The 8,317-nt window shown below is 43.1% G+C and overlaps 1 long non-coding RNA gene across 1 annotated transcript; it reads left to right on the top strand.

Moving 5' to 3' along the window:
• The first annotated feature begins 3,155 nt into the window (after nt 1-3,155).
• LOC125759629 (uncharacterized) lies at nt 3,156-6,351 on the top strand. The gene is made up of 4 exons (XR_007417259.1): nt 3,156-3,414; nt 3,481-3,552; nt 5,767-5,831; nt 6,200-6,351. It is a non-coding gene; the product is annotated as an uncharacterized LOC125759629 (long non-coding RNA).
• Nucleotides 6,352-8,317: the final 1,966 nt, after the last annotated feature.

An 8,317-nucleotide genomic window follows, 5' to 3' on the forward strand; every position in this document is an offset into this window, starting at 1 on the left:
ACATGGTGTATGAAAATGTTGTGTACCATGTCGCTGGTACTCTTGTGAACAGCTTTCTTGAACTGAGGACTAGTGAGTGCATATGTGAGAGAACACTCCTTGAAGTGGATGGAGGCTCTCTCCATGGACGACACCAATTCTTTGCACTACTCAAGGAAAGTGGTGTACCCGAGAAACTCCTCGGTTCCATTGCAGTAACCTCTGAATCATGTCTGAATTACATAAAGGAATTAGATTCAGCCTCCAGACATGAAATCAACTATTGTGCACATTTTTCCAATGTGTGCAAAAATCTGGTGGAAAGGATGCCAATCCGGCAAGCTATTTTCTGTTCAGTTGGCTGCACTGAGAAATTTCTTAATATTCTGCCGCACAAGGCTACATTGGCACATTACATTTGTAAACAAAAACACACGAGAAACAAAGTCAAGGCACAGTGCTTCTGCCAGCAATAACGTAAAGTAGCAGGCTAAATTTATCCTGTGCCTTTCTAGAACATGATTATGTAAATTGGATTTCTAGTGCAGCCTTCTGCACCCATTTCCTATCCATTTTTTAGATGTGTTGCACTATTTCTTTTTTTATGTGTATATGTACGTATTTTTATGTATATATGTATATTTTATGTAGGTATATATTTATATATGTGTATTTATAATTCTGCTGTGGTTGTATGTAATGCATTGACTACTTTTGCTCCTGCTGCGTTACTTTTGTATTATACAAGTTTAACCGACTAACTTTTTTTTTGAAGCCTTGTGTGCCCCTATCAGCATGAGTATTACAACCAGAGGTTCTGGATTGCTTTAGTATTGGGAAATGCCAACACTTCCCAAAATGCACTGGAAAACCCTGCTCGTTCTGCTTTCTTTCTGTTTGCTTGACATGGTTTGGAAGGCAATCAAACATCCAGCCTCCCAAAAAATGCCAAAATTTATATAATACTGACGACTCGTTTTACACTGAAGCAGTCTTTACAAACAGTAACAGTGTGATTAATTCACAATGAACGTTGCAAAAATAGGTTGATTAATAAAAAATGTGGAGGTTTTATGTCCAAAAACCATGATACGAATATGAGGCATGCAGTAGTGGAGCACTTCAGATATTTTGAGCACCTGGCGTTTTTTTAACGTGCACCTAAATCTAGGCAGATGGGCCTCAAGCATATTGCATCCATTGATATGCAGCCGGGATTCAATCCCACTACGTTCGGGCCAGCAGTTGAGCACCGTAACCACTAGACCACTGCGACGGGCCACGAAGGTTGAAGCATGCATGAATTCAGGTGCTCACCAAGTCCAAAAGATTTTCAGCACCCAGGGGCTCTGTCACTTTTCAATTACAAACCTCTGGTCATGACTGTTGTGCCACTGCAAAGAACTGATGGTGTCAGCTATTCACAGGCATAAAAGATACATTGATGAAGTGCTCAGCTCTGTGAGGATTCCAGAGGGGTTTGTGCAGAAGCTGCGACTCGGTTGACATGCATGTTAGTTTGAAATAGAAGCATGCATCCATACTCACTGAAACTATTCACAACGTACTGTTTGTGTAGAGCAACTGTGTTTCTTGTTTAACTAAACTCTGCAAACTCCGACATTCCACTTCCTGAACCAACGAATGACAAGCGATGCAGTTCTAGTTAGTGACACATTATGATGAAACTGTGCAGCGTTCCCCATCTGCAATTTAAGTACTGCTCAGAAAATCTTCTGACATTGTGATGGATCCAACATGATACCTGGTAGAAAAATAATAGGGAAGCTGCGTTCAACTTTGCACTTTACTCTACTTATTTCTTTGATAAGATGCTTATCTTCGTGTATATTTCATGTTACCTTGAGTATTTCGCACAACTTCGAACTTGACTAATGACCTGTGATCATTCCTGTTATGCACCAGTCACAACCACAATGTTTCCACAAATTTCAAAGGTCACCTCTGCAACTGAGTCTAGACCACTCTTTGTTGCGTTCTTCTCCCTTTATTACTTGAAAATTAAAGCATGCTGTGTCCTGTTCACATCACGTGAGCTTGCCTACAACACATTTACCTGGAGGAAAACATGATCAGGGATAGCTGAGCCAAATGGTAGATTTGTCTCACTGCTTTTACAAAATAATATGCTGTAGCACTGCAGCATCAGTCACAACATATTATGACATTGATCTACTTATGCTCCATGGGTTCATCTACATGAGCCAAAGGCTATGACTGTTAGGTGCACTTTCTGTGTACATATATGCAAAAGTATGTGTGTGTGTGTATGTGCAAAAGGGAGTGACACAACGCAGGGCAATAAAAAAAAGTACAGGAAAGGGTGTTTTTCCTATACCCCTTGTTTTCTTCGGCTTGCGTTGCGTCATTATCTTTTGCACAGTATGCACCAACCATTCGAACAACTTGTTTTGTTATGATATATTTCAATGCGCGGGATTGTTTCGCTTCATGCTGCTAGTCATAATCTGTACAACTCGTATGTGTACACTTATTTACGCTGATGTAGCACTTTATATGCTTACCCTGCTTATGTGATTGTATTATGCTGTATTATGCGTTTTCGTATCCTATTTATATTGTACGCGTGCTCGATGTACGCATTCCTGTATTCAGGTTTTACCACAGCAGTATTTCGAATCTTTTTCGTTTTCTTTTGTTATTGTTACCGATATTATAGCCCAAATATTGCCTAAACGTGCAGCAATTTACGTTTCCTTCAATAAAATGTCATGTGAAGAAAGTTATATGCGCTTTTTGCTTCTCGAGCGAGCGCCGAAAGCGGCTGCTATGCAGCTGCGACGGCGCCGCTCGCCACCATTCGCCATGCTACCACAGAGGCTACAACGAAGCAGAAAAACAACTACACACATTACGTACGTACATCGGCAATAAAGAGAGAAGACAGTGCACAAGCAATTAGTGCGCAAACGCTCGAACCGACGTCGCGGCCGCGGGGCCGGCGGCACCACGAGCGAGGAAGCGACCGCAAACGGGCGCGGCCATATTGGATTTTTTCCTTTCGGATTGGCTCGCCTCCAGCAGAAATCCAAAATCCAGTCAACTACCGCCCAGCCCAGGAACCGCCACCGTCGCCGGAAGCGGAAAAACGTCCCCATTGGCCCTATGGGTATGTCACTCCACTGCTTGGGGGCGCTTTAGTTGTTTGACGGGTGCGCGCGGTTTGTGTGTGTGCCATGCTGTGTTCTACAATGCTTCGTTACCACGTTTATCGATTATGCACGTTGGTTACGTGATTCAATATCAAGTGTACCTTCCAAGACGATCTAGGTCCTAGTCTCGTGACTGACGGCGAGTGCGGACGTACAGCAGCCTTTTGACAAGACTGTCGCCGAGTGTACGGTACATTGTGGACTGTAAAGCTGAAGAGTGCGCAGTGGATGCCTGATTTTGGTAAGTTCTAGAATATTTCTGAATTACACAGCTAGGTTACTTCATTACATGACGTCTTTTACGCAGGAACCGAGTGTGATCGTCTGGGCGGTGTGTTCACTCTGCGGGGATGATGGCCAGAGGAAGGATGATAGACAGGTATGTTTTACACTATGCTCAATGCTTTCTGTGCACTTTATACGGTTGTATGAAGCATTCACCATGTGTGTTCACTACCTACAACTGCAACGGGTGGATGAAGGCGCGTTGCTTTGCGCGATACTCCGCTTCTGTAACGCAAGCGTTTCGTGTAATGGCGCTCTTCTTCCTTGGCTGTTCGATTATTCCAAGAATGCCTGTCGCTCGGCCCGCCCGCTTCCCGCTTGCTGGAGTGCGAGGGTAGAGGGGGCATACAAAAGCGCCGCTGCCGCTTCTCTCCGGGAGCTGGATGACCTTGGGGACGCCTGCGCGATGTGTGTCGCAGGGAGGGTCACACTCGCGTTGTCCTTTTGGGCGCAGGGGACCGGAGTGGGGGAGGTGAGGAAGGAGGGGAGGACTGCAGTGCTTGAGAGCATGGCCAGCATGGCCCTTTCTCGTAGACGGGACGCGGCCGCGACCGAGGAGAGAAAGTGGCCCGTTCTTGGATTCCGCCGCTCAGAAGCGATCGTAAACCGAAATAAGAATCATTTGCAAGATTTTTTGTAGCCCAGTTGTGATTCCGTAAGTAAACTTCTTAGCGTCGTCGAAAGTTATTGAAATCGACTACAGCTGTATACTGCACGAGATCATCGCCTGAAGCTACTTGTACGATGGCTTATCACTTCGGAAATAAAACTGCTTTAAACATAACGTTCATCGCCTAGCCTTCTCATGATGCAGGTACAAATGAAGTAACTCTTCAGGAAACTCAGTAATAATTGGCATGTAGTACGCGGGGAGGAAGATATCAAAACACGCTGCGGCTGCACATGCGCGCGCGGTGCTCTGCAGTGGCGTGTGTTTGTGGCTTTCTCCGCGACTACTGCACCGCGCTTGTTTTTGTTAGAAGTTAGTTGCACTATGGTTAGGATTTTAATCTGACTGTGCAAGGTCGTTGCTACGAGAAACGAACTTGCGTTGGGTGAACCCACTTGAAGATAATACAAGTCAGTGAATTACGTTATATTCTAGTACTAACACTATGTGTACATTAATTTGAAGTAGCACAAGATGTTTATAATTATCAATTCTAGACAAATATGCCAGTTAGTTGCGTTTGGCAAGGTGCCTTTTGTTGCAATATTTGTGTTTGAGAAAAATGATTCCAGATTGCATTTTGCGCGAAAAAAACACGAACACGAAGGGAAGGACTACGAGACGAGCGCAGACTGCGCTCGTAGTCCTTCCCTTCGTGTTCGTGTTTTTTTCGCGCAAAATGCAATCTGGAATGCATTACCAACTCGCCCAACGCTCACTTCTTCTAAGAAAAATGATGTGAAATATTTTTCCCGTCGTTATATTGTTTCCTGAAGCATACTGGTTTATATTAACAGAAGTTGTTGTAATGGTTAAGCAGCACTGTTCCAAGAGCTTTTTATCCACTGTGCTGAGGTGGCAACAGCACACCTCAATTATGTGCTTATCTAAAGTTCATGTTTCTTTTGTGAGCTTTTCTTAAGGGAGCATGAAACTGAAAAAGCGCTCTTATTTGCAGGTTGTGCGACTAAGACGTAGCATTCATTGTGAGAGTGCTACTTTAATTTTATGAAGTAATTATTAGGGGAAACAAATCTAAATTCTCATATGCAACTATGTGTGCAGAAGTTTAGAGAAGGCTGACAAAAGTGGTTAACGGTTTTTTTTATGGCTTGCAGCACTACAAATTCAAACCGATATTCCAGGCATTGATTGGCTTTAACACGACTAGAATTACTTTCCTAAACGGCTCAAATTCATCATATAATACAATATGTAAAGCTCGGCATTATGGAGTGTGCACATGGGCCACACATACTCTTATTTTATCAATTTATGCATTTTATATTGTGTAGCAGAGCTGATGTAATTTTCGTCATTTAAATTACCTATATGGTAATCTGCGTTCTCCAACCACATAGTGTTTACTAAGTACATAAGTTTCTGAAAGTTCGGCTTGCAATGGCACCATTACAGTTGTCTGCCATGAGCCGTTGCTCAGGTTATACCTGTTCTTATAGCGCAATCTGAGTCCATCATTCAAGGCCCTTGCTGGTATATAAACATAGACTTGCCTGAATACATTGTATGTATTATGTGTGAGCTGTAAGGTCTGTGTGGTGCGCCAACTCATGAATGTTTCCTGGTATCCTTTACATATGTACCCGGTGATCTCACCTGTTCGCGGAACTGAAGCAGACGACAGCTTGCAGAAGAAGATGGGAGCGTTCTACCTGTGAGCCTGGTCGAGTTTATATTTTATGGTAGGCATTTGTTTCAATCTTTACAAAAAGCTTGGACATGTTGCGCCTGCTCATGAACCTATTGCACCTTTTTTGAGGGAATTCTAAGATCAAAGAAACAAGACCCTAGACGTAACTCCATTAATGTATACTTGATGCTGGACTTGACCTTTTGTGTTGTTTTCCTGTTTTCTAACAGGATTTGCTGAAAGTTTCGATTGGAAATGCGATATAAGACGCAATTTTGACTAACTCTAACTTCACAAAAGTGTTTTTGTCAACTACCTGCACGGGGCCTTGGCAGTACATCTAAGTGTTCTGAGGTGCACGATGTGTTGGATAAAGTTTTCTTTGCAACTCTTATATATTTACTGCGATCTTTTGTGCAGGATACACATGCATGGATACACATACATGGATTCCCTACAAGGACCCTGCGCATCAAAAGCAATCTGTCATCAATGTTAAGTAGACAGATTAAACGAAACGAAGATATGACAGGTGTACACCATATTTTTCTTTCATTTAACCTCTGCATGTTTCCCAGTCAATAAATGTTTTTATCCATTTTCTTTTGTTGAGAAATGTCTTTGTACAGCACAAGTGTTGTAGAAGGTGCATACATGCACTTTTGTATGATGCTTGGCTGCATGTGTATCAACCAGCAAACACATTGTCAGGCACAACTAATATGTGATTCCGTACTATCATCCGGACATATCATAAATCTTATCATGCACTGTAATAGTTCTGTTTCAGGAATGTTATGAATGTCATTGGCCACGAAGCACAAGCTTGGCCGAGGGTCATCGCAAACAGGATGTTTCATACTCACAAGAAAGTCACTCATAAGGACACATTAGAATGACGGTGGCCAATATGTTTTTGAATGACATTATGAGTACATTAAAACAATTCTGAAGAAATACATTAGAGAATCAAATTAGTGTTGATGTCAAAGGTCGTTTCATGCTCACTAGACTATCACATGTTAATACGCATCGGACTATCACATGTTAATCCGCATCAGACTATCACATGTTAATACGCATCAGAATAATTGGCCAATATGTTTTTGAATGCCATTTCAAATACATTACAAAATTCTAAAGGGACACATTAGAGCGTCAAATGACTAAAATGTCAGAAGTCATTAGACTTTCTTTTTGAACTCGTCTCACATTTTCATAAGGGACATGTTTTGACGGCGCCTGCTAGGGACTACGTAGAATAACAGAGCTGAGCTGGTTGGTAAGTATTCATTCTAAAAAGACAGGGCGTGCAAACACGGACACAAGAAAGAAGTCAGGACACCACAAACGCCGGCGTTTGTGGTGTCCTGACTTCTTTCTTGTGCCCGTGTTTGCACGCCCTCTCTTTTTAGAAGGGACTACGTAGTTCCTAATCGGTAAAAATGAAGTACATGCCCTCTGAGGGAGCCATAGACTTAACATACCAAGTTTGGAGTGATTTTGTTGGGCCAATGGCGCCAAGATACGATAAGTACACTTTGCAATCCGTGACGTCACGCGGGGAGATTTCGGCGCGATATTTAAAAATGAAACTTTTAACTTGATTTTCTCCTCTAATAATAAACCTATGACGACGAAATTAACGACACAACAGTTCTCAGAGCACAATTTATCGATCTAAACCGATTCATTCTTCCTCTTTAGTGTCCCTTTAAGCCATTCTATGCGCGCTCTCGCGTACTTTTAGAGCTTTATTTTTCCACTTGTTTTCGTGCTTCTTTTTTTGAACGCGTGTTCATTTGCAGCATCGGGACGATGCTTCTTCAGAATGGGGCACTAACACGTGCGCTCATTATTTTACTTTTGATGTGATCGCGCCTCACTCCCAAAAACTGTTACCACCCCTTGCCACAGGCCGTTCCGGAATGTTTAGAAACTTCGCGCTTGTTTGACGCGGTTCTGTCAAGATTATGCGCAGGCCAGGAGTAACCGAGCTTATTCAAGGTCTTACGCGAGCACCAGTGATAACGCTGGAAGGTTCGATAAGACACGTATAAAAGCCGACGCATTTCACGGATGAGCAGATTAGTTGACGCCCGACGTCCGTGCCCGCCGTTAACTTTGTACGACGAGTGTCGCTTGTATACAGTCGAGCGTGATATGAAGATGATGGCGCGAGCGTCGACCAGCCTGTCGTCCCAGGGGCCTAGCGGCACGTTTCAGAACAGTCAAAATTCTTCTCGCCCTCGTTGGCCGTTCCATGCCACAACAATCGCCCCTACGACGAACTCCACACCCTTTCTTTCTATTTTAAGCTTTCCATTCGTTGCGATGAAGTGTATTTTCGTTGCCTCTCTTCTCCGCGGACGATAACAAAATTCCTGCGAGAGATCTGGTAAAGCTGGTACTTGGAACTGCTTCGTTCGAACGGCTTGCTAAGTTGAACAAAAATATATCGCGTTGTCATACGAAAAAAAAATGAAAAAGTGCTTTCCTCAGAGGGGAGTGATCGCAGCTTAAGAAACAGCAAAACGA

This window comes from Rhipicephalus sanguineus, chromosome 8 (genome assembly GCF_013339695.2).
Source record: "Rhipicephalus sanguineus isolate Rsan-2018 chromosome 8, BIME_Rsan_1.4, whole genome shotgun sequence".
Lineage (NCBI taxonomy): Eukaryota > Metazoa > Arthropoda > Arachnida > Ixodida > Ixodidae > Rhipicephalus > Rhipicephalus sanguineus.